This window comes from Oncorhynchus clarkii, chromosome 17 (assembly GCF_045791955.1).
Source record: "Oncorhynchus clarkii lewisi isolate Uvic-CL-2024 chromosome 17, UVic_Ocla_1.0, whole genome shotgun sequence".
Classification (NCBI taxonomy): domain Eukaryota; kingdom Metazoa; phylum Chordata; class Actinopteri; order Salmoniformes; family Salmonidae; genus Oncorhynchus; species Oncorhynchus clarkii.
In genome coordinates, this window is record NC_092163.1 from 4,269,918 (window position 1) to 4,297,326 (window position 27,409).

At 42.3% G+C, this 27,409-nt stretch overlaps 9 non-coding genes and 1 pseudogene across 9 annotated transcripts; all 10 read left to right on the top strand.

The window, feature by feature from the left end:
* Positions 1 to 10,619: 10,619 nt before the first annotated feature.
* Positions 10,620 to 15,715, top strand: LOC139370096 (zinc finger protein interacting with ribonucleoprotein K-like; annotated as a pseudogene).
* A 3,649-nt stretch (positions 15,716 to 19,364) lies between these two features.
* LOC139371624 (U6 spliceosomal RNA) lies at positions 19,365 to 19,471 on the top strand. Its single transcript, XR_011627308.1, has one exon. It is a non-coding gene; the product is annotated as a U6 spliceosomal RNA (small nuclear RNA).
* An 873-nt stretch (positions 19,472 to 20,344) lies between these two features.
* On the top strand, positions 20,345 to 20,451 carry LOC139371625 (U6 spliceosomal RNA). Its single transcript, XR_011627309.1, has one exon. It is a non-coding gene; the product is annotated as a U6 spliceosomal RNA (small nuclear RNA).
* Positions 20,452 to 21,328: 877 nt separating this feature from the next.
* Positions 21,329 to 21,435, top strand: LOC139371626 (U6 spliceosomal RNA). The gene has a single exon (XR_011627310.1). It is a non-coding gene; the product is annotated as a U6 spliceosomal RNA (small nuclear RNA).
* Positions 21,436 to 22,312: 877 nt separating this feature from the next.
* On the top strand, positions 22,313 to 22,419 carry LOC139371629 (U6 spliceosomal RNA). Its single transcript, XR_011627312.1, has one exon. It is a non-coding gene; the product is annotated as a U6 spliceosomal RNA (small nuclear RNA).
* An 873-nt stretch (positions 22,420 to 23,292) lies between these two features.
* On the top strand, positions 23,293 to 23,399 carry LOC139371630 (U6 spliceosomal RNA). The gene has a single exon (XR_011627313.1). It is a non-coding gene; the product is annotated as a U6 spliceosomal RNA (small nuclear RNA).
* Positions 23,400 to 24,276: 877 nt separating this feature from the next.
* Positions 24,277 to 24,383, top strand: LOC139371631 (U6 spliceosomal RNA). Its single transcript, XR_011627314.1, has one exon. It is a non-coding gene; the product is annotated as a U6 spliceosomal RNA (small nuclear RNA).
* Positions 24,384 to 25,260: 877 nt separating this feature from the next.
* Positions 25,261 to 25,367, top strand: LOC139371632 (U6 spliceosomal RNA). The gene has a single exon (XR_011627315.1). It is a non-coding gene; the product is annotated as a U6 spliceosomal RNA (small nuclear RNA).
* Positions 25,368 to 26,240: 873 nt separating this feature from the next.
* Positions 26,241 to 26,347, top strand: LOC139371633 (U6 spliceosomal RNA). The gene has a single exon (XR_011627316.1). It is a non-coding gene; the product is annotated as a U6 spliceosomal RNA (small nuclear RNA).
* Positions 26,348 to 27,219: 872 nt separating this feature from the next.
* Positions 27,220 to 27,326, top strand: LOC139371634 (U6 spliceosomal RNA). The gene has a single exon (XR_011627317.1). It is a non-coding gene; the product is annotated as a U6 spliceosomal RNA (small nuclear RNA).
* The last annotated feature ends 83 nt before the right edge of the window (positions 27,327 to 27,409 follow it).

A 27,409-nucleotide genomic window follows, 5' to 3' on the forward strand; every position in this document is an offset into this window, starting at 1 on the left:
TGTGCTGCTGGTGGACTGCAGGAAAACAACGGGGCTGAGTGGAACTGTGAGAGGAGGAGAAGAGAAGAAAGGATCAGATTTGACTCATCAAAGTAAGTGCTGTAGTTCAGTTTGAACAAATACAATAGATCTGCCCACTGGTATCTGTTACCAGGACAACCAGCAGAGTTCTGTTAGTTGACAGGAAGATGGACTGGTATCTGTTACCATGACAACCAGCACAGTTCTGTTAGTTGACAGGAAGATAGACTGGTGTATATGGATGTTATGAATATCATAACACTGAAAAAGGATTCTGCCAATGAAAAGAGAGAAACCAATAGACCATATAAAACCGAGATGAAAGTTAGATTTAGAAAGTTTCAAGATGATCTGATGTAAGGTGCATGTTTTACAAAACCTTTTCCTAAAAACATTATGGATGTTACATTGCCTGTCCCAGTCAACCCCCTATCTTTACAAGACTCTAGAATAGGCTAATTAAACTCCAGACACTTCAACCGATTGAAGTTATACAAAAGGTACCAGTTGGACAGCTCCATCTGTGACGTTTCAAGCTGTGCAGTGAGTTTACGGCACGTTCTCACCTCCGTTACACATGTTCAGGTTGACTTTCCCACAGAATCGGCCATACAGTAAAATCACATTGTAGGATTTTTTATGAATTTATTTGCAAATTATGGTGGAAAATAAGTATTTGGTCAATAACAAAAGTTTATCTCAATACTTTGTTATATACCCTTTGTTGGCAATGACAGAGGTCAAACGTTTTCTGTAAGTCTTCACAAGGTTTTCACACACTGTTGCTGGTATTTTGGCCCATTCCTCTATGCAGATCTCCTCTAGAGCAGTGATGTTTTGGGGCTGTTGCTGGGCAACACGGACTTTCAACTCCCTCCAAAGATTTTCTATGGGGTTGAGATCTGGAGACTGGCTAGGCCACTCCAGGACCTTGAAATGCTTCTTACGAAGCCACTCCTTCGTTGCCCGGGCGGTGTGTTTGGGATCATTGTCATGCTGAAAGACCCAGCCACGGTTCATCTTCAATGCCCTTGCTGATGGAAGGAGGTTTTCACTCAAAATCTCACGATACATGGCCCCATTCTTTCCTTTACACGGATCAGTCGTCCTGGTCCCTTTGCAGAAAAACAGCCCCAAAGCATGATGTTTCCACCCCCATGCTTCACAGTAGGTATGGTGTTCTTTGGATGCAACTCAGCATTCTTTGTCCTCCAAACACGACGAGTTTAGTTTTTACCAAAGAGTTCTATTTTGGTTTCATCTGACGATTTGACCATAGCCTGCAAAATAATCTCATACTTTCCAGGTCCATACCCAAACAGTTCGAACTACTAATTTTTAAAATTACTCTCTTCAGAAATAAGTCTCACTGTTGCCACCTGTTATAGACCCCCCTCAGCTCCCAGCTGTGCCCTGGACACCATTTGTGAATTGATCGCCCCCATCTACCTTCAGAGTTTGTTCTGTTAGGTGACCTAAACTGGGATATGCTTAACACCCCGGCAGTCCTACAATCTAAGCTAGATGCCCTCAATCTCACACAAATCATCAAGTAACCCACCAGGTACAACCCTAAATCTGTAAATAAGGGCACCCTCATAGACGTCATCCTGACCAACTGGCCCTCCAAATACACCTCCGCTGTCTTCAACCAGGATCTCAGCGATCACTGCCTCATTGCCTGTATCCGCTACGGATCCGCAGTCAAACGACCACCCCTCATCACTGTCAAACGCTCCCTAAAACACTTCTGCGAGCAGGCCTTTCTAATCGACCTGGCCCGGGTATCCTGGAAGGATATTGACCTCATCCCGTCAGTTGAGGATGCTTGGTCATTCTTTAAAAGTAACTTCCTCACCATTTTAGATAAGCATGCTCCGTTCAAAAAATGCAGAACTAAGAACAGATATAGCCCTTGGTTCACTCCAGACCTGACTGCACCAGCAGGTGTATCTCACTGATCATCCCTAAAGCCAACATCTAATTTGGCTGACTTTCGTTCCAGTTCTCTGCTGCCTGTGACTGGAACGAATTGCAAAAATCGCTGAAGTTGGAGACTTTTATCTCCCTCACCAACTTCAAACATCTGCTATCTGAGCAGCTAACCGATCGCTGCAGCTGTACATAGTCTATCGGTAAATAGCCCACCCAATTTACCTACCTCATCCCCATACTGTTTATATTTTATTTACTTTTCTGCTCTTTTGCACACCAGTATCTCTACCTGTACATGACCATCTGATCATTTATCACTCCAGTGTTAATCTGCAAAATTGTAATTATTCGCCTACCTCCTCATGCCTTTTGCACACAATGTACATAGGGGCAAAAAAGTATAGACTCTTGTTTTTTCTTTTTTTTTCCTACTGTGTTATTGACTTGTTAATTGTTTACTCCATGTGTAACTCTGTGTTGTCTGTTCACACTGCTATGCTTTATCTTGGCCAGGTCGCAGTTGTAAATGAGAACTTGTTCTCAACTAGCCTACCTGGTTAAATAAAGGTGAAATAAAATGACATAAAATGACATTCTCCCAATCTTCTTCTGGAACCATCCAAATGCTCTCTGGCAAACTTCAGACGGGCCCGGACGTGCACTGGCTTAAGCAGGGGGACACGTCTGGCACTGCAGGATTTGAGTCCCTGGCGGCGTAGTGTGTTACTGATGGTAGGCTTTGATACTTTGGTCCCAGCTCTCTGCAGGTCATTCACTAGGTCCCCCGTGTGGTTCTGGGATTTTTGCTCACCGTTCTTGTGATCATTTTGACCCCAAGGGGTGAGATCTTGCGTGGAGCCCCAGATCGAGGGATCGAGGGAGATTATCAGTGGTCTTGTATGTCTTCCATTTCCTAATAATTGCTCCCACAGTTGATTTCTTCAAACCAAGCTGCTTACCTATTGCAGATTCAGTCTTCCCAGCCTGGTGCAGGTCTACAATTTCAGTTTCTGGTGTCCTTTGACAGCTCTTTGGTCTTGGCCATAGTGGAGTTTGGAGTGTGACTGTTTGAGGTTGTGGACAGGTGTCTTTTATACTGATAACAAGTTCAAACAAGTGCCATTAATACAGGTAACGAGTGGAGGACAGATGAGCCTCTTAAAGAAGAAGTTACAGGTCTGTGAGAGCCAGAAATCTTGCTTGTTTGTAGGTGACCAAATACTTATTTGCCACCATAATTTGCAAATAAATTCATTAAAAATCCTACAATGTGATTTTCTGGATTTTTTTTAGTTGAAGTGTTAGTTGAAGTGTACCTATGATGAAAATTACAGGCCTCTCTCATCTTTTTAAGTGGGAGAACTTGCACAATTGGTGGCTGACTAAATACTTTTTTGCCCCCACTGTATGGTCGATGATGTGCTTTTGTGTCTGACTTTGACGTAAAAACAAGTTTTGGACTTATTTTAGGTTTAAGGAAGTGTGCAGATCACATTCTGTATCATACAGCGATGAAGGTTATATATTTACAACCACCTGCTGATAGGAATCCAGTGACGTCTGGGGTTTGAGTGTCATAGAACTGTGTATATTTTTGTGTTCTGACTTATAAAACAGGATTACGATTGTTAAAACTGGCCTCAGATTATTGAACATAATGAATAAAATAGGTAATGTAAACATATCAGTAATTACCAGTAAGCCTTACAACATAATTTGTTTTAAAATCACACCAAGCTTGTTAAAATTGGTAACAGGTTATTGAGGGATCTGATTTAACCTCCTAGCAAGAGTTGTGGAGGTTTCATTCAGGTCTGTATTTAAATAAACCCTCTGTCTTTGGAAAGACCAGACTCAGAGGAACCAGAGACGTCCAAAACGGCAAAACAACACGACTGCTCCCACTGTGGAAAGACTTTTACAGAGTTAGGCAACATGAAAAGGCATGAAAGGACACACACAGGTGAGAAGCCTCATCATTGCTCTCACTGTGGAAAGACTTTTACTGAGTTATGGAGCCTGAAAACACATGAGAGAATACACACAGGGGAGAAGCTGTACTACTGCTCCCAGTGTGGAAACAGTTTTACCCACTTATGTAACCTGAAAACACATGAGAGGTTACACACCGTGGAGAAGGATTATGAATGCTCTCCGTGTGGATTGAGTTTTACCACTTTAGGGTACCTGAAATCACATGAGCGAACACACACAAGAGAGAAGCCTTTCCACTGCTCACAGTGCAGAGAGATTTTCACCCAGTTAGGGAGCCTGAAAAGGCATGAAAGGACACACACAGTTGAGAAGCCTCATCATTGCTCTCACTGTGGAAAGACTTTTACCCAGTTAGGGAGCCTGAAAAGACATGAGAGAATACACACAGGGGAAAAGCCTCATCACTGCACTCACTGTGGGAAGACTTTTACCCAGTTGGGGGGCCTGAAAACGCATGAGAGAATACACACAGGGGAGAAGCCTTACTGCTGCTCCCAGTGTGGAAAGAGTTTTGCCCGGTCAGAGCACATGAAAGAACATAAGAGAACACACACAGGGGAGAAGCCTTATTGCTGCTTCCAGTGTGGAAAGAGTTTTACCTACTTATGTAACCTGAAAACACACGAGAATACACACAGGGGAGAAGCCTTACCACTGCTCCCAGTGTGGAACGGGTTTTAACCAGTTAGGGGTCCTGAAACGACATGAGAGAAAACACAAAGGAGATAAGGATGTAGGATGTTGAACTGTAGAACGTTGGACGGATATAGGACAGATGCTGGCTGAACAGTAGGATATAGGACAGATATAGCCTCTGAACAGTGTGTTCTCCATACTTACTGTATTATAGTGGATTGTGTTTGTGGATTTGTTTGCTGACTTCACAAAATAAATGTCCATGTAAATGGGCTAAGTCTAAATGGGCTAAGTCTAAATGGGCTAAGTCTAAATGGGCTAAGTCTAAATGGGCTAAGTCTTAATGTCCATGTAAATGGGCTAAGTCTACTGTATTTTGTATATGGTACTTTGCTCCCATTTTGAGAGAAATAAAATCCAGTTTGATTCCCAACTCAAGGAAGGTCAGCTTTAATATTGAACATTGATTGTATCTCAGTCCTTGGGGGAAGATAGATTGTAACTCAGTCCTTGGGGGAAGATAGATTGTATCTCAGTCCCTGAGGGAAGTTCAGCTTTAATATTGAACATAGATTGTATCTCAGTCCTTGGGGGAAGATAGATTGTAACTCAGGCCTGGGGGGAAGATAGATTGTAACTCAGGCCTGGGGGGAAGATAGATTGTAACTCAGGCCTGGGGGGAAGATAGATTGTAACTCAGGCCTGGGGGGAAGATAGATTGTATCTCAGTCCTTGGGGAAGATCAGCTTTAATATTGAACATAGATTGTTGATTCCATCAATGTAATTGTCTGCATCATTTCCAATTTTGTAAATGAACAAAAATATAAACACAAAATGCATTGATTTCTAAGATTTGACTGATTTACAGAAAAAAGTCCATTGAAATAAATTCTTTAGGCCCTAATCTATGGTTTTCACATGACTGGGAATAGTGCTATGCATCTGTTGGTCAACGATACCTTAAGAAAAAGGTAGGGGTATGGATCAGAAAACCAGTCAGTATTTGATGTGGCCACCATTTGCCTAGAGTTGATCAGGCTTTTGATTGTGGCCTGTGGAATGTTGTCCCACTCCTCTTCAATGGCTGTACAAAGTTGCTGCATATTAGCGAGAACTGGAAAACACTGTCATACACATCAATGCAGAGCATCCCAAACATGCTCAATGGGTGACATGTCCGGTGAGTATGCAGGCCATGGAAGAACTGGGACATTTTTCAGCTTCCAGGAATTGTGTCCAGATCGTTCTGACATGGGGCCGTGCATTATCATGCTGAAACATGAGGTGATGGAGACGGGTGAATGGCACGACAATGGGCCTCAGGATCTCGTCACGGTATCTCTGTGCGTTCAAATTGCCAACGATAGAATCCAATTGTGTTCGTTGTCCGTAGCTTATGCCTGCCTATACCTTAACCCCACCACCACCATGGGACACTCTGTTCACAGTGTTGACATCAGCAAACCGCTCGCTCACACAACGCCATACATGTGAGGCCAGTTGGACGTACAGCCAAATTCTCTAAAACAACGTAGCTTATGGTAGAGAAATTAACATTAAATTCTCTGGCAACAGCTCTGGTGGACATTCATGTAGTCAGCATGCCAATTGCACGCTCCCTCAACTTGAGACATCTGTATAATTGTGTGACAAAACTGCACATTTTAGAGTGGCCTTTTATTGTCCCCCAGCACAAGGTGCACCTGTGTAATGATCACATGATAAAATAATGTATATGTTGAAAGATAATGATGAAATAATTCCACTCTGAAACCTTATAAACTGTATGAAATTGATTAGAATCATAAAATTATAATCTGACGATGTGTGTAGTTTTAGTCAGAATTAGGTTAAACAATGTATCTGTATAGCGGAAAAACACAGACTGTCTGAGCAAGGCGTAGCTCAGGATTTGAACTTGTATGTGGGTGCCGTAGAACAATTAAAACTGTATTTGAACCGACCTGGCTAGGCCTCGGAGGAACCTATGAGAGCACAGGGAGTACTTCTCAAGGTTTCCCTAATCTCGGGGGAATGGAACTGTCGGCTGGGTAGTGATACACAGTGGTGAGAACTACGGAGAAGGATACAACTCACCTACTGTTTGTGTGGAAGTATGTGAGTAGGATACCTACTGTTTGTGTGGAAGTATGTGATTAGGATACCTACTGTTTGTGTGGAAGTATGTGAGTAGGATACCTACTGTTTGTGTGGCAGTATGTGAGTAGGATACCTGCTGTTTGTGTGGAAGTATGTGAGTAGGATACCTGCTGTTTGTGTGGAAGTATGTGAGTAGGATACCTACTGTTTGTGTGGAAGTATGTGATTAGGATACCTACTGTTTGTGTGGAAGTATGTGAGTAGGATACCTACTGTCTGTAGGTGCGCAGCTATAAAATTAATGTCTTTGTATAATGGCCTTCAGAACATTCTCTGAATAAACTGTACTCTCTTTTTGCATAAACTGAGTCTTTGACTAATTATTATTATTAAACCCATGGTCTTACAGATCCCGGGTCAGAGCTATTGATGGTCATTTGTTATCATTGGGATTGAAAATTGTCATGACATCTTGCTGTTTAATCGGCTTTTTGACATCCCACATCTGTCAGGTGGAGAAATGCTCACTAACAGGGATGTAAACAAATGTGTGCGCAAAATTTGAGCAAAATAAAACAATTAATTGTGCGTATGAAACCTTTCTGGGATCTTTCTTATTTCAGCTCGTAAAACATGGGCCCAACGCTTTACACGTTTGATTTATATGGTTGTTTTAGTGTTCATTCTGAAAGTATTCAGACCCCTAGACATTTCCACAGTTTGTTACATTACAGCCAGGTTCTAAATGGTTGTTTTAGTGTAGATACAGTGCATTCTGAAAGTATTCAGACCCCTAGACATTTCCACAGTTTGTTACATTACAGCCAGGTTCTAAATGGTTGTTTTAGTGTAGATACAGTGCATTCTGAAAGTATTCAGACCCCTAGACATTTCCACAGTTTGTTACATTTACAGCCAGGTTCTAAATGGTTGTTTTAGTGTAGATACAGTGCATTCTGAAAGTATTCAGACCCCTAGACATTTCCACAGTTTGTTACATTACAGCCTAATTCTAAAATTTGAAAAAAAAAATCTGATAAATCTACACACAATACCCAATAATGACAAAGCACTCGTTCAAGGGTTTTTCTTATTTTTTAAAAACTATTTTCTATATTGTAGAATAATAGTGAAGACATCACAACTATGAAATCACACATATGGAATCATGTAGTAACCCCAAAAAGTGTCCAACAAATCAAAATATATTTTAGATTCTTAAAAGTAGCCACCCTTTGCCTTGATGACAGCTTTGCACACTCTTGGCGTTCTCTCAACCATCTTCACCTGGAATGCTTTTCCAACAGTCTTGAAGGAGTTCCCACATATGCTGAGCACTTGTTGGCTGTTTTTCCTTCACTCTGCGGTCTGCCTCATCTCAAACTATCTCAATTGGGTTGAGGTCAGGGGAGGCCAGGTCATCAGATGCAGAACTCCATCACTCTCCTTCTTGGTAAAATAGCCCTTACGTGACACTTGGCATTCAGGCCAGAGAATCTTGTTTCTCATGGTCTGAGAGTCTTTAGGTGCCTTTTGGCAAACTCCGAGCTGGCTGTCATGTGCCTTTTTACTGAGGAGTGGCTTCCGTCTGGCCACTCTACCATAAAGGCCTGATTGGTGGAGTGCTGCAGAGATGGTCGTCCTTCTGGAAGGTTCTCCCATCTCCACAGAGGAATTCTAGAGCTCTGTCAGAGTGACCATCGGGTTATTGGTCACCTCCCTGACCAAGGCCCTTCTCCCCCGATTGCTCAGTCTGGCCAGGCGGCCAGCTCCAGGAAGAATGTTGGTGGTTCCAAACTTCTTCCATTAAAGAATGATGGAGGTCACTGTGTTCTTGGGGACCTTCAATGCTACAGAAATGTTTTGGTACACTTCCCCAGATCTGTGCCCGTGAGGAATATTTCACATCAAATAAAGGCTATTTAAAGTTAAAGAGAGAACACACATTCTGTTTCTACACTTGTCTCATGTTTTTTACAATTTATAACTTGAATTGTGCTTTTGGTCATTAAGCCTCATTAAATCAAACTGTATAAAACTGTATGTATTTTATTTCAACACCTGCTCCTGATATGTACCTCAGTACATTGTCTCTGTACTGGTACCCCCTGTATATAGCCTCCACGTTGACTCTGTACTGGTACCCCCTGTATATAGCCTCCACATTGACTCTGTACTGGTACCTCCTGTATATAGCCTCCACGTTGACTCTGTACTGGTACCCCCTGTATATAGCCTCGTTATTGTTATTTTGTGTTACTTTTTTTTCTTCTTTAGTTTATTTAGGAAACAGTAATTATGACAACTTCCGGAGGACGTCCTCCAACCTATCAGAGCTCTTGCAGCATGATCTGACATGTTGTCCACCCAATGAAAGGATCAGAGAAGGAATCTAGTACTGAAAGCATACACTACAGCTAGCTAGTACTGCAGTGCATAACATGTGGTGAGTAGTTGACTCAAAGAGAGAGAAAGACAATAGTTGAACAGTTTTGAACAAAACGAAGGAGAAGCGAGAGAGAGATTTCGTCAATTATTTTCCACTTTCAGTTTCACTTACTTAGCTAACAAATGCAGCTATCTAGTTTAGTCTACTGAAACACCCTGCTCAAACAGAGGGATGCTATGTTAGCTAGCTGGTTATGACTATCCAACACAACACTGGAACTCTTCCTAGTCAAGGTAAGCTTTTGGTTTTATTGTCCATGTGTCACTGTCTGTCACCTCAAATGTTTCTCTCGACCAGTGTGCACCTACATTCTAAACTTTCATTCATAGGCTAGGTTGCTACCTCATGATGGGTATAGGGGAAATGTTAGTATCATGTAGCAGTCTAAACCTATCGCTGTTACATTGAACAGGGTGAATGGAATATGAATGACAGTCATCCAACATGCTTTAGTAGAAATAAGGCCATGCCCATGAAAAACAAAAATGGTCCTCCCTCATCTTAAACGGCACTGACCGCCACTGTTACGGTGGTGGACCACTCTCTACCATACCCCGTTCAAAGGCAAATATTTAGTCTTCCCCATTCACCCTCTGAATGACACACAATCCATGTCTCATTTGTCTTAAAAATCCTTATTTAACCTGTCCCCCCCCCCCCCCCCCCTCATCTGGATTTAACTAGTGACATCAATAAGGGATCATAGCTTTCACCTGGATTCACCTAGTCTTTCTAAGTCATGGAAGTCATGGAAGGAGCAGGTGTTTGTATAATGTTTGTATACTCAGTGTAAAGCACTACAGATATTCAAGAGCTATTTGCATGTGATGCATTTGTTCTGTTGTTTACAGGATGATTTGTATGGTATAGAGCGTGGCTTTAAGGGAAAAGTATGGTCACATCTAATAAAAACGAATGTGAAAAATGAACAGAGTATTAACACGTGTATTAACACACTACCTATTCGTAGAAGTATTTATTCATCATCCACATATTCATTTTAAGCTTCTACGTCTGTGTACAGGAAAGTATTATTTGGAAGACGTAAGAGAAAATATATCAGCTTATTGTTAAATTATTATGACGTTCTTTCCAATACAGAAAGAGTTGTAACTTTTGTTTCCAAACTGCGTTAACCACTCCAGTCAGCAGATGGCGATGAGCGTCTTTCAGGTGATGCTTCTTCCGTGACGTATAATGGACTGGACGGGACGCTTCTTCAGGAACAACAACACGGCTACTCTTTCAACCACCTCGGTAGCTTGCTAGCCCACATAAATCTGTCTAACTATCTAACTTAAAACCGAAATATTGACGCTTTAGACCACGGTTATGTACATTAGCTAATCTCAGTGTTTTAAACACAATTATTATGTTGAGGTATCTACTGGTTAACTTTAACCTAATTTGCTTGTTCAATTTGCAAACTTGTTAAATATTGATACTGAGCCTAGCACTAGGCTATTCGCTAATGCTAACTAGCTAGCTAACATCCCTGACCATGAGCTCATTAAACTACTCATTCCCTGCTAAAGAAGAAGATATCTACTGGACGGAGAAAGAAGCTCTGGCGCTGAACATTGTCGTGAAAGAAGAAGAAGATTATATTACAGTGAAAGGAGAGGAAGAACCTTTCAGAATGAAAAAGGAGGAAGAGGAGGCTGTTATAGGGAAAGAAGAGGAAGAACATTTTGGAGTGGAAGAGAGGATAGAGGCTGTCACAGTGGAAAGGGAAGAGGAAGACGCTTTCAGAATGAAAAAGGAGGAAGAGGAGACTATCACATTGAAAGAAGAAGAGGAGGATGTTACCGTGAAAAAAGATACAGAACCTTTAGGAGTGAAAGTGACAGCCAGAAAGGAAGAGGAGGATGTTATAGGGGGGAAAGAGGAAGAACCTTTTAGAGAGGAAGAGGATGCTATCTCAATAAAGGTGAAGGAAGAAGACGTTTTGGGAGTGAAAGAGGAGGACACAGAGGATCCGATTAACACCAGTGAGTACTGTCTTCAACAGGGACACAAACTATGCAGTTGTTGAACTATAATATATTTAAAATCATGATGAATGTGGTCATTTTAGGTTTAGACATATTCATGCCTCTTGTAAGACTGGTTGCAATAGAAGATCATAAGTTCACCATCTGTTTGATGTTCTCATTCACACAGGGGATAGACATGACTATCGTGGATCCTCTGGGGAGCCTCAACAACATCCTGATGCTGACGAGGCAGAGAAGAGTCTCTCCAGATCAGAACACCAGATGGTACAGCTTGGTCTGGTCTAGCATACAGCTTGGTCTGGTCTAGCATACAGCTTTCTCTCTCTGGGTCTGGGTTTCTGTAATGCACTTTATGTCAACAGTGACATCAGCATCCATAATGATATGTGTCTGTCTCCCCTCTTTATGGTTACCAGGACAACGCTAGCCCTTCCTTCCTCCCGGAGTCCCCATGTCGTGCCTCTCCCGGTAGCACCTTACTGCTGGGTATGAAGAGGTTGTCTGTGCTGCTGGTGGACTGCAGGAAAACAACGGGGCTGAGTGGAACTGTGAGAGGAGGAGAAGAGAAGAAAGGATCAGATTTGACACATCAAAGTAAGTGCTGTAGTTTAGTTTGAACAAAATAAAATTGATCTGCCCACTGGTATCGGTTACCAGGACAACCAGCAGAGTTCTGTTAATTCTGGGATCGAACCCGGGTCTGTAGTGACACCTCAATCACTGTGATGTAGTGCTTTAGGCCTCTGTTTGGCTGACGTTGAGGGACCGGTTGTTTGTCCTCAGGGGTTCCCCACGGCATCTGAGTCATTGTGCTCGAAGTGGGAGAAAATGTATTTCACCTCATCCGGTAGGGCGGCGTTGGCATGGCAACGTGACTAGTTTTGTATTGTTTTTTGTATTCCGTGACCGTTAGAAGCCCCTGACACATTATGTGACTCACTAAATAAGTCTTCAACATTTCTATGACTACTACCACATGGACAGACTGACTACTACCACAAGGACAGACTGACTACTACCACATGGACAGACTGACTACTACCACATGGACAGACTGACTACTACCACATGGACAGACTGACTACTACCACATGGACAGACTGACTACTACCACAAGGACAGACTGACTAGTACCACATGGACAGACTGACTAGTACCACAAGGACAGACTGACTACTACCACATGGACAGACTGACTACTACCACAAGGACAGACTGACTACTACCACATGGACAGACTGACTACTACCACATGGACAGACTGACTAGTACCACATGGACAGACTGACTAGTACCACATGGACAGACTGACTAGTACCACATGGACAGACTGACTAGTACCACATGGACAGACTGACTAGTACCACATGGACAGACTGACTAGTACCACATGGACAGACTGACTAGTACCACATGGACAGACTGACTAGTACCACATGGACAGACTGACTAGTACCACATGGACAGACTGACTAGTACCACATGGACAGACTGACTACTACCACATGGACAGACTGACTATACTACCACATGTACAGACTGACTACTACCACATGGACAGACTTCAAGAGTGTGTTTGTGTGGGGAGCATGCTGTTTATTTAGTCAGGCTGTTTATTTAGTCAGGCTGTTTATTTAGTCAGGCTGTTTATTTAGTCAGGCAATGCCCACATTATTCTGACATGTTTTAGAATTTTAATTATGTGAACGTCAATGCATAATACCATTGTGGAGGTAGGCAAATAATAACAATAAAAATTATTGTTAAAATGGTAATGCATATGTTTTTAGCAGACTGACTACCATCACATGTTGGGGGGAGTTTTTATGCTTATAGACTATTACAACAAGTACACTTAAAATGTCGGTCCTTGAAAATTACAATGAAGTGTAATTAAAATTACAATGAAGTGCTTGAAAAAAGTCCTTAAGTTCTTGAGTTCGACTTGCCAATGTCTGCATGAATACCTGCGACTTTGCTCAGCCAAATGAAAGATAAAATAATCTGCTATTTAAATTATTCAGTTTCCTGGCATATCGTTAGATCTTGTCCCCCGGACAGTAAATCTCAGTCTGCCGCTGGCAAATGTACCTGAATGTTCAACCCTGTGTGTGTGGTGCGTGTTGGGTCTATATGTCTACCACTTTGTGTAGCCGTTAGCGATGCTTATGTCTTCGTGTAGCCGTTAGCGATGCTTATGTCTTCGTGTAGCCGTTAGCGATGCTTATGTCTTGGTGTAGTTGTTAGCGATGCTTATGTCTTTGTGTAGCCGTTAGCGATGCTTATGTCTTCGTGTAGCCGTTAGCGATGCTTATGTCTTCGGGTAGCCGTTAGCGATGCTTATGTCTTCGTGTAGCCGTTAGCGATGCTTATGTCTTCGTGTAGCCGTTAGCGATGCTTATGTCTTCGTGTAGCCGTTAGCGATGCTTATGTCTTCGTGTAGCCGTTAGCGATGCTTATGTATTCGTGTAGCCGTTAGCGATGTCTATGTCTTCGTGTAGCCGTTAGCGATGCTTATGTCTTCGTGTAGCCGTTAGCGATGCTCATGTCTTCGGGTAGCCGTTAGCGATGCTCATGTCTTCGGGTAGCCGTTAGCGATGCTCATGTCTTCGGGTAGCCGTTAGCGATGCTTATGTCTTCGGGTAGCCGTTAGCGATGCTTATGTCTTCGTGTAGCCGTTAGCGATGCTTATGTCTTCGTGTAGAAGGAAAGACAATTAAAAAGTATCCTATGCCTACCTGGCAGAATCGTGATTATTTGCATCGGCCATTTTGTTTTGAAAATTCCCCATCACAACTGCGCTACAGAAACACTGCTGGAAAAACAAGGCTGTCTGGCTGGTGTCACTTGAATTAAAGGGTAACTACACATTCAGGTTTTCCCAGATTTCCCCTGATGTGGTTTAAGCATTGTTGTGGAATTAGAACATCCAACTATGTTTTTCTATTGAAAAGTTGGAAAGGTTTTGAGAGAGAGAACCTGGGGGAAAAAATGGGGGAAAATCAGTCCTCCTCACATTTTTGTTTTGTTGTCAAGGTATCTATTTTCTTTGCTGTTACGGTAAATAAATCTAAATCAATGTAAGAACACAGGGGAATGTCCATTTAAAAGATTGCTAGTCATTATTACCCTGGTTCTATTATGGGACACAGGCCAGGTCATTATAAATTATCACTTTTAATTGAGGGAAAATGTGGTTACTATCACTGTTGTGGTTGTCTCACCAAGCTACCGTAAGATGGATGCACTAACTGAGGGAAACTGTAATTACTATCACTGTTGTGGTTGTCTCACCTAGCTACCTTAAGATGGATGCACTAACTGAGGGAAACTGTATTTACTATCACTGTTGTGGTTGTCTCACCTAGCTACCTTAAGATGGATGCTCTAACAAGTTGCTCTGAATAGTGACCATACTATTCCCTTAAAGCCACACAGTGTGAAATACATGGGTCATGTGAACAATGGAGCACATGCATCACATACTAAGAGCACTTGACTGTAAGTCTCTCTGGATAAGAGGGTCTGATAAATGACTAAAATGTATGTGGAGATTTCATTCAGGTCTCCCTGTTTTAACCACTCTGTTTATCTTTGGCAGAAGAGAGACCCGACTCAGAGGAACCAGAGACGTCTGAACCAGCGAGACGACACCACTGTTCCCAGTGTGGAAAGAGTTATACCCGTTTATGGAGCCTGAAAAACCACAAGAGAACACATGCAGGGAAGAAGCCTTATCACTGCTCTCAGTGTGGAAAGAGTTTTACCCGGTTAGGGAGCCTTGAAATACATAAAAGAATACACACAGGAGACAAGCCTTACCATTGCTTCCAGTGTGGAAAGAGATTTATCCAGTCAACACATCTGAACGAGCATAAGAGAATACACACAGGGGAAAAACCATTCCAATGCTCTCAGTGTGGAAGGACATTTTCCCGATCAGGGGACCTGAAATCACATGAAAGAATACACACAGGGGAAAAGCCTTATCACTGTTCCCATTGTAAAAGTAGTTTTAGCTGGTCAGGGCAACTGAACGAGCATGAGAGAACACACACCGGAGTGAAGCCTTACCACTGCTCCCAGTGTGGAAAGAGTTTTACAAGGTTGGGGTCCCTTAAATCACATAAGATATATATACACACACACAAGAGACAAGCCCTATAACTACTCCCAGTGTGAAAATAAGTATTTATCATTAGGGGACATAAAAAAAAAGCAAACACTCTGTAGAGAGACCTTTCCAATGCTCTCAGTGTGGAATGGGATCTGAATGCGCATAGGAGAATACACACGAGAGAAGCCATTCCAATGCTTGCAGTGTGGGAAGAGTTATACCCGGCAAGGGTATTTAGAAACTTATGAGACACACATGAAATCAAAATGTAGGTTTCCAACCTAAATAGACATACAAAAGTAACTGCTATTTCATGTGTAATTACATCATTCTGACATGCTAAAACTTGGTATACTTTGGAAAGAAGACATCTGGGAGATTGAGGAATGATCAGAAGAAGACATCTGGGAGATTATGTTGAAGTTATCAGAAGATAGGAGTTACATAGTTCAGAATACATAAGATCAAGCACACACAAAATACATTTTTTATTTTGTTTTTTTGGCCCCTGCTCAAAAGATCAATGGAGGGCATTACTTCACCAGCTATCCTATTACTATTATGTGATTAGCCCAGTTGGTGTTGTAATGTCCCATGGGAAGAATTATGATGTTATTTTTCTATCATTGTAAATTGTGTATAGAGATTGAGCTGACATTTATTATTTCATGTATAATGTTTATTGGATTTACATTGAAATAATGCTCTCTTTCATCCTGTTTCCCTCTGTACACAGACCACTTGTATACTCTGGTTTATCATTAAAACTCCTACTGTTAGACTGAGCTTCTGTGTCTGTTATCACTCTTTGACCGGGTGCTCAGAACCTCTATAAGCACATGGCTACTCAAAAACCTCTATAGGCACATGGCTACTCAAAAACCTCTATAGGCACATGGCTACTCAAAAACCTCTATAAGCACATGGCTACTCAAAAACCTCTATAAGCACATGGCTACTCAAAAACCTCTATAGGCACATGGCTACTCAAAAACCTCTATAAGCACATGGCTACTCAAAACCTCTATAAGCACATGGCTACTCAAAAACCTCTATAAGCACATGGCTACTCAAAAACCTCTATAAGCACATGGCTACTCAAAAACCTCTATAAGCACATGGCTACTCAAAAACCTCTATAAGCACATGGCTACTCAAAAACCTCTATAAGCACATGGCTACTCAAAAACCTCTATAGGCACATGGCTACTCAAAAACCTCTATAGGCACATGGCTACTCAAAAACCTCTATAGGCACATGGCTACTCAAAACCTCTATAAGCACATGGCTACTCAAAAACCTCTATAAGCACATGGCTACTCAAAAACCTCTATAGGCACATGGCTACTCAAAAACCTCTTAAGGATCACCCCCTTTTATTTTTTTTCAATTTTCGCCCTAAAATGACATACCCAAATCTAACTGCCTGCCTTCTTGGTACCATCTGAAAGGAAACACTTTGAAGTTTGTGGAAATGTGAAAGGAATGTAGGAGAATATAACACATTAGATAAAAGTAAAAGATAATACAAATAAAAAAACAAAACTTTTTTTGTACCATCTTTGAAATGCAAGAGAAAGGCCTTTCCAGCCCAGGTGCAATTTAGATATTGGCCACTAGATGGCAGCAGTGTACATGCAAAGTTTTAGTCTGATCCAATGAACCATTGCATTTCTGTAAAAAAAAATTGTATGAAGACTGCCAAAATGTGCTTAGTTTGTTAATTAACTATTCATGTTCAAAACTGTGCACTCTCCTCAAACAATAGCAATGGTATTCTTTCACTGTAATAGCTACTGTAAATTAGACAGTGCCGTTAGATTAACAAGAATGTAAGCTTTCTGCCAATATCAGATATGTCTATGTCCTGGGAAATGTTCTTGTTACTTACATTACAACCTCATGCTAATCGCATTAGCCTATGTTAAATCAACCGTCCCACAGGGTACCCACCAATCCTGAAGTTAATATGCATTTGCGGTGATAGGGCGCCTGGAGCATTGACTGATTGGCGTTACACCATCGAGCAGTTTGAAGAACGTGCATTTGGGCCACTGACCTGTGGACAGAAATGTTTATACTTGCACAAGGTAAGCTATTCATGCCTTATATTGTTTAACCTATGTGTTATAGCTACTGCTATAACAGCTATCTGAGCAGCTAACCGATCGCTGCAGCTGTAAATAGTCCATCTGTAAATAGCCCACCCAATCTACCTACCTCATCCCCATACTGAAGGGAAGAGTGCCTGGATTCAGGGGGTGGGTGGTGACGCTGGGGGCAGCAGCGAGCCCCAATCCCTGCTGCAGCACCATCCTCTCCTTCTGACGCCGGGAGTACCTGAAACAGGGAGAGAAAACAAACACATGCCGTCACTCAGATTGTCATTAGTCACGTCACACATGTAACAAGTCCCTCATAAGTTAATGTCTTACCACTGACTGATGGTCCTTTGATTCAGCTCAAAGAGCTGAAGGTTGGTCTGGGCCATCAACCTCGGGCTGTTCAGCACTGCATCTCTGATGGCCACGTAGTTTGTCAGAATGAGCACGCACCTGCTCTTCTTTACACCGGGAGACTGCATGGCTCTAGGATGGATTTGGCAGAGCTGACTGCAAATGGCTGACTGCAAATGGCTAGTTTGCAGGGTCCGAGTTGAGTCTGAGAAGGCAACTGAAACAGGAGATAAATAATTAGAGAACATTCAAAAATAATGAGAGCCATCACCTGACCTTCATATGCATTTAATGTAGCGGCAATATAATAGTCAGGTGAAGGACATGAACGCTAACAACATACCGTCGGAGAGTATTTTCCTAGGATAATGGACGACTTCCCCTTCGTTGCCTTGAACCGCCCCTGATCGATCCTCTCCTGGTGTTGGGAAGGGTAGATCAAGCGCTGCTTGTCGAAGTCTGGCAGCGCCAGCCACAGCTCCACCAGACCGTCTACCTGGTCCGACAGCCACTGATGGTTCCTCACCCCCACCAAGGCCCTGGCAAGCCTGCGGACAAGCTGGTAGCCCGGCATTGCATCAGGGACTTGCTTCTCCTCCTGAAGATAAAGAGACATGGAATAATTGATGAGGACAATGTCACACATTTAGGGGTAACACATAAGATTCTTCTACAAAGGAAATAGGAGATATTATTTTATATTGTGGAACTGAAAATCACACAGATGGAATCTGTTAAAATGTAACATGTTTCAAGTTAAACTGTAATTTGTTTGTTATCCTGTTTAGTGAATGATTACTGTGAGTATTAATGGAGTTCGGGTCATGAAACTGTGTGTATGCTAATTTAGAAACCATGACCCAGTCAGATAAGAGGAAATTGCCTAGGATCAGAGACCAGGGCCCAGAAGATGGTTCGCTAAACAAAGAGAGGACCAAGGACATTCCACAGGGGAAAGACATTTGGGTCATAGAATGTAAAGCTGGGAAGGTGACGTCTACAAGGTAAGAGTATAAGATGTGCTGTTAGCTTTCTAAGTGTATGCACTCAGCTGATGAAGGCATCCTTGTTATTAAATAAACACCCAAAACTTGTCTTGAGTTTGTCTCAATTCCTTATTTAAAAGAGGTTGCAATAGCATGTTTTTTTTTTTTTACAACGCTAAAGGTCATAGGTTATAATTATTATTAATTAATTACCTCTGAATCAGAGGAGTGGTCAGGGTGAGGAGTACCGTGTCGACCAGGGGCCTCGAAGAGGTTCTGTCTTCAGGGGTGGTGGGACTGGATGGCCCGGAACAGAGTGCGTCAGCGTGTTCCCATGACAGAGGTGCCGCTTAGATGGAGGACGGGGCGCTAATAGGAGTGATATGAGGGATGTGGACCCCCCGCGAGTACAGGTACTCCACTTCACTCCTGAGAGTCCTGAATCATAAAAGGCTTTGTTTTTAAACTACATTTTAGTCTAAGATCAATCTTTAAAAAAATCTAAAGTCAATTCTATTTCAAGTTCTACATCTCCAAATAAAGTTTAAACATCACAGCAATATTCTAGGGGTGGTTTTTGAGGGTCTGAACTCTGTTTGACCCCAACCATGACCAGAACCTTCAGAGGGGTTGTGATCTATATATGAGGGCCTCTCATAGCTTTGTATTGTGCTCGCTTTGGCAGCACATATACTAAAATTGGATCGATACAGAGAAGATTAGCATGGCCCCTGCGAAAGGATGACACGCAAATCCGTGAAGCGCTCCTTATTTTCCTCACACGTCGAGACACAGAGAAATTGGAACCAAACAGAGAAGATTGGGCGGTAGTGACCCGGGGAGAATAAATTGTCCATTCCCCTCAGTCTAGTCTAAGGAGGAGGGGAAATGCTGGATGAGAGAAGCTCAGCCTACAGTAGAATGACAGGAACATTTGTGAAGCCTTCCTTATTTTGAAATGGGGAGTGAGACAAGGTTGCAGCCTGAGACCAACTTTATTCAACATGTAGACAAATAATTGGCGAGTTAGGCACGGTTGCAGTCTGAGTTCAACTTTATTCAAAGTTTAGAAATGAATTGGGGAGTGAGACAAGGTTGCACTCTGAGTCCAACTTTATTCAATATCTACAAATGAATTGGAGAGAGACTTGTGTTCAATTTTAGTCCAGTTGTATTAAACATAACAAACTTGAATGTCACAACATTTTAAACAGACATCAAAGACAGACTCAGACTCAAACTCTCTCTCTCTCTCTCTCTCTCCCTCTACTAATTGGGGAGTTAGTTATAAGTATCCTTGGCCAGGCCATGTTGCAGAAAACGGGGGAAGGGTGGGAAGTGGTCGGGGCAGGGGAACAAAGACTTGGGGAGGAGCAACTAAAAGCAGCAGGTGAGGGAGGGGTTACAGACCAAGAGTCCTGAATCATAAAAGGCTTTGTTTTTAAACTACATTTTAGTCTAAGATCAATCTTTAAAAAAATCTAAAGTCAATTCTATTTCAAGTTCTACATCTCCAAATAAAGTTTAAACATCACAGCAATATTCTAGGGGTGGTTTTTGAGGGTCTGAACTCTGTTTGACCCCAACCATGACCAGAACCTTCAGAGGGGTTGTGATCTATATATCAGGGCCTCTCATAGCTTTGTATTGTGCTCGCTTTGGCAGCACATATACTAAAATTGGATCGATACAGAGAAGATTAGCATGGCCCCTGCGAAAGGATGACACGCAAATCCGTGAAGCGCTCCTTATTTTCCTCACACGTCGAGACACAGAGAAATTGGAACCAAACAGAGAAGATTGGGCGGTAGTGACCCGGGGAGAATAAATTGTCCATTCCCCTCAGTCTAGTCTAAGGAGGAGGGGAAATGCTGGATGAGAGAAGCTCAGCCTACAGTAGAATGACAGGAACATTTGTGAAGCCTTCCTTATTTTGAAATGGGGAGTGAGACAAGGTTGCAGCCTGAGACCAACTTTATTCAACATGTAGACAAATAATTGGCGAGTTAGGCACGGTTGCAGTCTGAGTTCAACTTTATTCAAAGTTTAGAAATGAATTGGGGAGTGAGACAAGGTTGCACTCTGAGTCCAACTTTATTCAATATCTACAAATGAATTGGAGAGAGACTTGTGTTCAATTTTAGTCCAGTTGTATTAAACATAACAAACTTGAATGTCACAACATTTTAAACAGACATCAAAGACAGACTCAGACTCAAACTCTCTCTCTCTCTCTCTCTCTCTCTCCCTCTACTAATTGGGGAGTTAGTTATAAGTATCCTTGGCCAGGCCATGTTGCAGAAAACGGGGGAAGGGTGGGAAGTGGTCGGGGCAGGGGAACAAAGACTTGGGGAGGAGCAACTAAAAGCAGCAGGTGAGGGAGGGGTTACAGACCAAGAGTCCTGAATCATAAAAGGCTTTGTTTTTAAACTACATTTTAGTCTAAGATCAATCTTTAAAAAAATCTAAAGTCAATTCTATTTCAAGTTCTACATCTCCAAATAAAGTTTAAACATCACAGCAATATTCTAGGGGTGGTTTTTGAGGGTCTGAACTCTGTTTGACCCCAACCATGACCAGAACCTTCAGAGGGGTTGTGATCTATATATGAGGGCCTCTCATAGCTTTGTATTGTGCTCGCTTTGGCAGCACATATACTAAAATTGGATCGATACAGAGAAGATTAGCATGGCCCCTGCGAAAGGATGACACGCAAATCCGTGAAGCGCTCCTTATTTTCCTCACACGTCGAGACACAGAGAAATTGGAACCAAACAGAGAAGATTGGGCGGTAGTGACCCGGGGAGAATAAATTGTCCATTCCCCTCAGTCTAGTCTAAGGAGGAGGGGAAATGCTGGATGAGAGAAGCTCAGCCTACAGTAGAATGACAGGAACATTTGTGAAGCCTTCCTTATTTTGAAATGGGGAGTGAGACAAGGTTGCAGCCTGAGACCAACTTTATTCAACATGTAGACAAATAATTGGCGAGTTAGGCACGGTTGCAGTCTGAGTTCAACTTTATTCAAAGTTTAGAAATGAATTGGGGAGTGAGACAAGGTTGCACTCTGAGTCCAACTTTATTCAATATCTACAAATGAATTGGAGAGAGACTTGTGTTCAATTTTAGTCCAGTTGTATTAAACATAACAAACTTGAATGTCACAACATTTTAAACAGACATCAAAGACAGACTCAGACTCAAACTCTCTCTCTCTCTCTCTCTCTCTCTCCCTCTACTAATTGGGGAGTTAGTTATAAGTATCCTTGGCCAGGCCATGTTGCAGAAAACGGGGGAAGGGTGGGAAGTGGTCGGGGCAGGGGAACAAAGACTTGGGGAGGAGCAACTAAAAGCAGCAGGTGAGGGAGGGGTTACAGACCAAGAGTCCTGAATCATAAAAGGCTTTGTTTTTAAACTACATTTTAGTCTAAGATCAATCTTTAAAAAAATCTAAAGTCAATTCTATTTCAAGTTCTACATCTCCAAATAAAGTTTAAACATCACAGCAATATTCTAGGGGTGGTTTTTGAGGGTCTGAACTCTGTTTGACCCCAACCATGACCAGAACCTTCAGAGGGGTTGTGATCTATATATGAGGGCCTCTCATAGCTTTGTATTGTGCTCGCTTTGGCAGCACATATACTAAAATTGGATCGATACAGAGAAGATTAGCATGGCCCCTGCGAAAGGATGACACGCAAATCCGTGAAGCGCTCCTTATTTTCCTCACACGTCGAGACACAGAGAAATTGGAACCAAACAGAGAAGATTGGGCGGTAGTGACCCGGGGAGAATAAATTGTCCATTCCCCTCAGTCTAGTCTAAGGAGGAGGGGAAATGCTGGATGAGAGAAGCTCAGCCTACAGTAGAATGACAGGAACATTTGTGAAGCCTTCCTTATTTTGAAATGGGGAGTGAGACAAGGTTGCAGCCTGAGACCAACTTTATTCAACATGTAGACAAATAATTGGCGAGTTAGGCACGGTTGCAGTCTGAGTTCAACTTTATTCAAAGTTTAGAAATGAATTGGGGAGTGAGACAAGGTTGCACTCTGAGTCCAACTTTATTCAATATCTACAAATGAATTGGAGAGAGACTTGTGTTCAATTTTAGTCCAGTTGTATTAAACATAACAAACTTGAATGTCACAACATTTTAAACAGACATCAAAGACAGACTCAGACTCAAACTCTCTCTCTCTCTCTCTCTCTCCCTCTACTAATTGGGGAGTTAGTTATAAGTATCCTTGGCCAGGCCATGTTGCAGAAAACGGGGGAAGGGTGGGAAGTGGTCGGGGCAGGGGAACAAAGACTTGGGGAGGAGCAACTAAAAGCAGCAGGTGAGGGAGGGGTTACAGACCAAGAGTCCTGAATCATAAAAGGCTTTGTTTTTAAACTACATTTTAGTCTAAGATCAATCTTTAAAAAAATCTAAAGTCAATTCTATTTCAAGTTCTACATCTCCAAATAAAGTTTAAACATCACAGCAATATTCTAGGGGTGGTTTTTGAGGGTCTGAACTCTGTTTGACCCCAACCATGACCAGAACCTTCAGAGGGGTTGTGATCTATATATGAGGGCCTCTCATAGCTTTGTATTGTGCTCGCTTTGGCAGCACATATACTAAAATTGGATCGATACAGAGAAGATTAGCATGGCCCCTGCGAAAGGATGACACGCAAATCCGTGAAGCGCTCCTTATTTTCCTCACACGTCGAGACACAGAGAAATTGGAACCAAACAGAGAAGATTGGGCGGTAGTGACCCGGGGAGAATAAATTGTCCATTCCCCTCAGTCTAGTCTAAGGAGGAGGGGAAATGCTGGATGAGAGAAGCTCAGCCTACAGTAGAATGACAGGAACATTTGTGAAGCCTTCCTTATTTTGAAATGGGGAGTGAGACAAGGTTGCAGCCTGAGACCAACTTTATTCAACATGTAGACAAATAATTGGCGAGTTAGGCACGGTTGCAGTCTGAGTTCAACTTTATTCAAAGTTTAGAAATGAATTGGGGAGTGAGACAAGGTTGCACTCTGAGTCCAACTTTATTCAATATCTACAAATGAATTGGAGAGAGACTTGTGTTCAATTTTAGTCCAGTTGTATTAAACATAACAAACTTGAATGTCACAACATTTTAAACAGACATCAAAGACAGACTCAGACTCAAACTCTCTCTCTCTCTCTCTCTCTCTCTCCCTCTACTAATTGGGGAGTTAGTTATAAGTATCCTTGGCCAGGCCATGTTGCAGAAAACGGGGGAAGGGTGGGAAGTGGTCGGGGCAGGGGAACAAAGACTTGGGGAGGAGCAACTAAAAGCAGCAGGTGAGGGAGGGGTTACAGACCAAGAGTCCTGAATCATAAAAGGCTTTGTTTTTAAACTACATTTTAGTCTAAGATCAATCTTTAAAAAAATCTAAAGTCAATTCTATTTCAAGTTCTACATCTCCAAATAAAGTTTAAACATCACAGCAATATTCTAGGGGTGGTTTTTGAGGGTCTGAACTCTGTTTGACCCCAACCATGACCAGAACCTTCAGAGGGGTTGTGATCTATATATGAGGGCCTCTCATAGCTTTGTATTGTGCTCGCTTTGGCAGCACATATACTAAAATTGGATCGATACAGAGAAGATTAGCATGGCCCCTGCGAAAGGATGACACGCAAATCCGTGAAGCGCTCCTTATTTTCCTCACACGTCGAGACACAGAGAAATTGGAACCAAACAGAGAAGATTGGGCGGTAGTGACCCGGGGAGAATAAATTGTCCATTCCCCTCAGTCTAGTCTAAGGAGGAGGGGAAATGCTGGATGAGAGAAGCTCAGCCTACAGTAGAATGACAGGAACATTTGTGAAGCCTTCCTTATTTTGAAATGGGGAGTGAGACAAGGTTGCAGCCTGAGACCAACTTTATTCAACATGTAGACAAATAATTGGCGAGTTAGGCACGGTTGCAGTCTGAGTTCAACTTTATTCAAAGTTTAGAAATGAATTGGGGAGTGAGACAAGGTTGCACTCTGAGTCCAACTTTATTCAATATCTACAAATGAATTGGAGAGAGACTTGTGTTCAATTTTAGTCCAGTTGTATTAAACATAACAAACTTGAATGTCACAACATTTTAAACAGACATCAAAGACAGACTCAGACTCAAACTCTCTCTCTCTCTCTCTCTCTCTCTCCCTCTACTAATTGGGGAGTTAGTTATAAGTATCCTTGGCCAGGCCATGTTGCAGAAAACGGGGGAAGGGTGGGAAGTGGTCGGGGCAGGGGAACAAAGACTTGGGGAGGAGCAACTAAAAGCAGCAGGTGAGGGAGGGGTTACAGACCAAGAGTCCTGAATCATAAAAGGCTTTGTTTTTAAACTACATTTTAGTCTAAGATCAATCTTTAAAAAAATCTAAAGTCAATTCTATTTCAAGTTCTACATCTCCAAATAAAGTTTAAACATCACAGCAATATTCTAGGGGTGGTTTTTGAGGGTCTGAACTCTGTTTGACCCTAACCATGACCAGAACCTTCAGAGGGGTTGTGATCTATATATGAGGGCCTCTCATAGCTTTGTATTGTGCTCGCTTTGGCAGCACATATACTAAAATTGGATCGATACAGAGAAGATTAGCATGGCCCCTGCGAAAGGATGACACGCAAATCCGTGAAGCGCTCCTTATTTTCCTCACACGTCGAGACACAGAGAAATTGGAACCAAACAGAGAAGATTGGGCGGTAGTGACCCGGGGAGAATAAATTGTCCATTCCCCTCAGTCTAGTCTAAGGAGGAGGGGAAATGCTGGATGAGAGAAGCTCAGCCTACAGTAGAATGACAGGAACATTTGTGAAGCCTTCCTTATTTTGAAATGGGGAGTGAGACAAGGTTGCAGCCTGAGACCAACTTTATTCAACATGTAGACAAATAATTGGCGAGTTAGGCACGGTTGCAGTCTGAGTTCAACTTTATTCAAAGTTTAGAAATGAATTGGGGAGTGAGACAAGGTTGCACTCTGAGTCCAACTTTATTCAATATCTACAAATGAATTGGAGAGAGACTTGTGTTCAATTTTAGTCCAGTTGTATTAAACATAACAAACTTGAATGTCACAACATTTTAAACAGACATCAAAGTCAGACTCAGACTCAAACTCTCTCTCTCTCTCTCTCTCTCCCTCTACTAATTGGGGAGTTAGTTATAAGTATCCTTGGCCAGGCCATGTTGCAGAAAACGGGGGAAGGGTGGGAAGTGGTCGGGGCAGAGGAACAAAGACTTGGGGAGGAGCAACTAAAAGCAGCAGGTGAGGGAGGGGTTACAGACCAAGAGTCCTGAATCATAAAAGGCTTTGTTTTTAAACTACATTTTAGTCTAAGATCAATCTTTAAAAAAATCTAAAGTCAATTCTATTTCAAGTTCTACATCTCCAAATAAAGTTTAAACATCACAGCAATATTCTAGGGGTGGTTTTTGAGGGTCTGAACTCTGTTTGACCCCAACCATGACCAGAACCTTCAGAGGGGTTGTGATCTATATATGAGGGCCTCTCATAGCTTTGTATTGTGCTCGCTTTGGCAGCACATATACTAAAATTGGATCGATACAGAGAAGATTAGCATGGCCCCTGCGAAAGGATGACACGCAAATCCGTGAAGCGCTCCTTATTTTCCTCACACGTCGAGACACAGAGAAATTGGAACCAAACAGAGAAGATTGGGCGGTAGTGACCCGGGGAGAATAAATTGTCCATTCCCCTCAGTCTAGTCTAAGGAGGAGGGGAAATGCTGGATGAGAGAAGCTCAGCCTACAGTAGAATGACAGGAACATTTGTGAAGCCTTCCTTATTTTGAAATGGGGAGTGAGACAAGGTTGCAGCCTGAGACCAACTTTATTCAACATGTAGACAAATAATTGGCGAGTTAGGCACGGTTGCAGTCTGAGTTCAACTTTATTCAAAGTTTAGAAATGAATTGGGGAGTGAGACAAGGTTGCACTCTGAGTCCAACTTTATTCAATATCTACAAATGAATTGGAGAGAGACTTGTGTTCAATTTTAGTCCAGTTGTATTAAACATAACAAACTTGAATGTCACAACATTTTAAACAGACATCAAAGACAGACTCAGACTCAAACTCTCTCTCTCTCTCTCTCTCTCCCTCTACTAATTGGGGAGTTAGTTATAAGTATCCTTGGCCAGGCCATGTTGCAGAAAACGGGGGAAGGGTGGGAAGTGGTCGGGGCAGGGGAACAAAGACTTGGGGAGGAGCAACTAAAAGCAGCAGGTGAGGGAGGGGTTACAGACCAAGAGTCCTGAATCATAAAAGGCTTTGTTTTTAAACTACATTTTAGTCTAAGATCAATCTTTAAAAAATCTAAAGTCAATTCTATTTCAAGTTCTACATCTCCAAATAAAGTTTAAACATCACAGCAATATTCTAGGGGTGGTTTTTGAGGGTCTGAACTCTGTTTGACCCCAACCATGACCAGAACCTTCAGAGGGGTTGTGATCTATATATGAGGGCCTCTCATAGCTTTGTATTGTGCTCGCTTTGGCAGCACATATACTAAAATTGGATCGATACAGAGAAGATTAGCATGGCCCCTGCGAAAGGATGACACGCAAATCCGTGAAGCGCTCCTTATTTTCCTCACACGTCGAGAAATTGGAACCAAACAGAGAAGATTGGGCGGTAGTGACCCGGGGAGAATAAATTGTCCATTCCCCTCAGT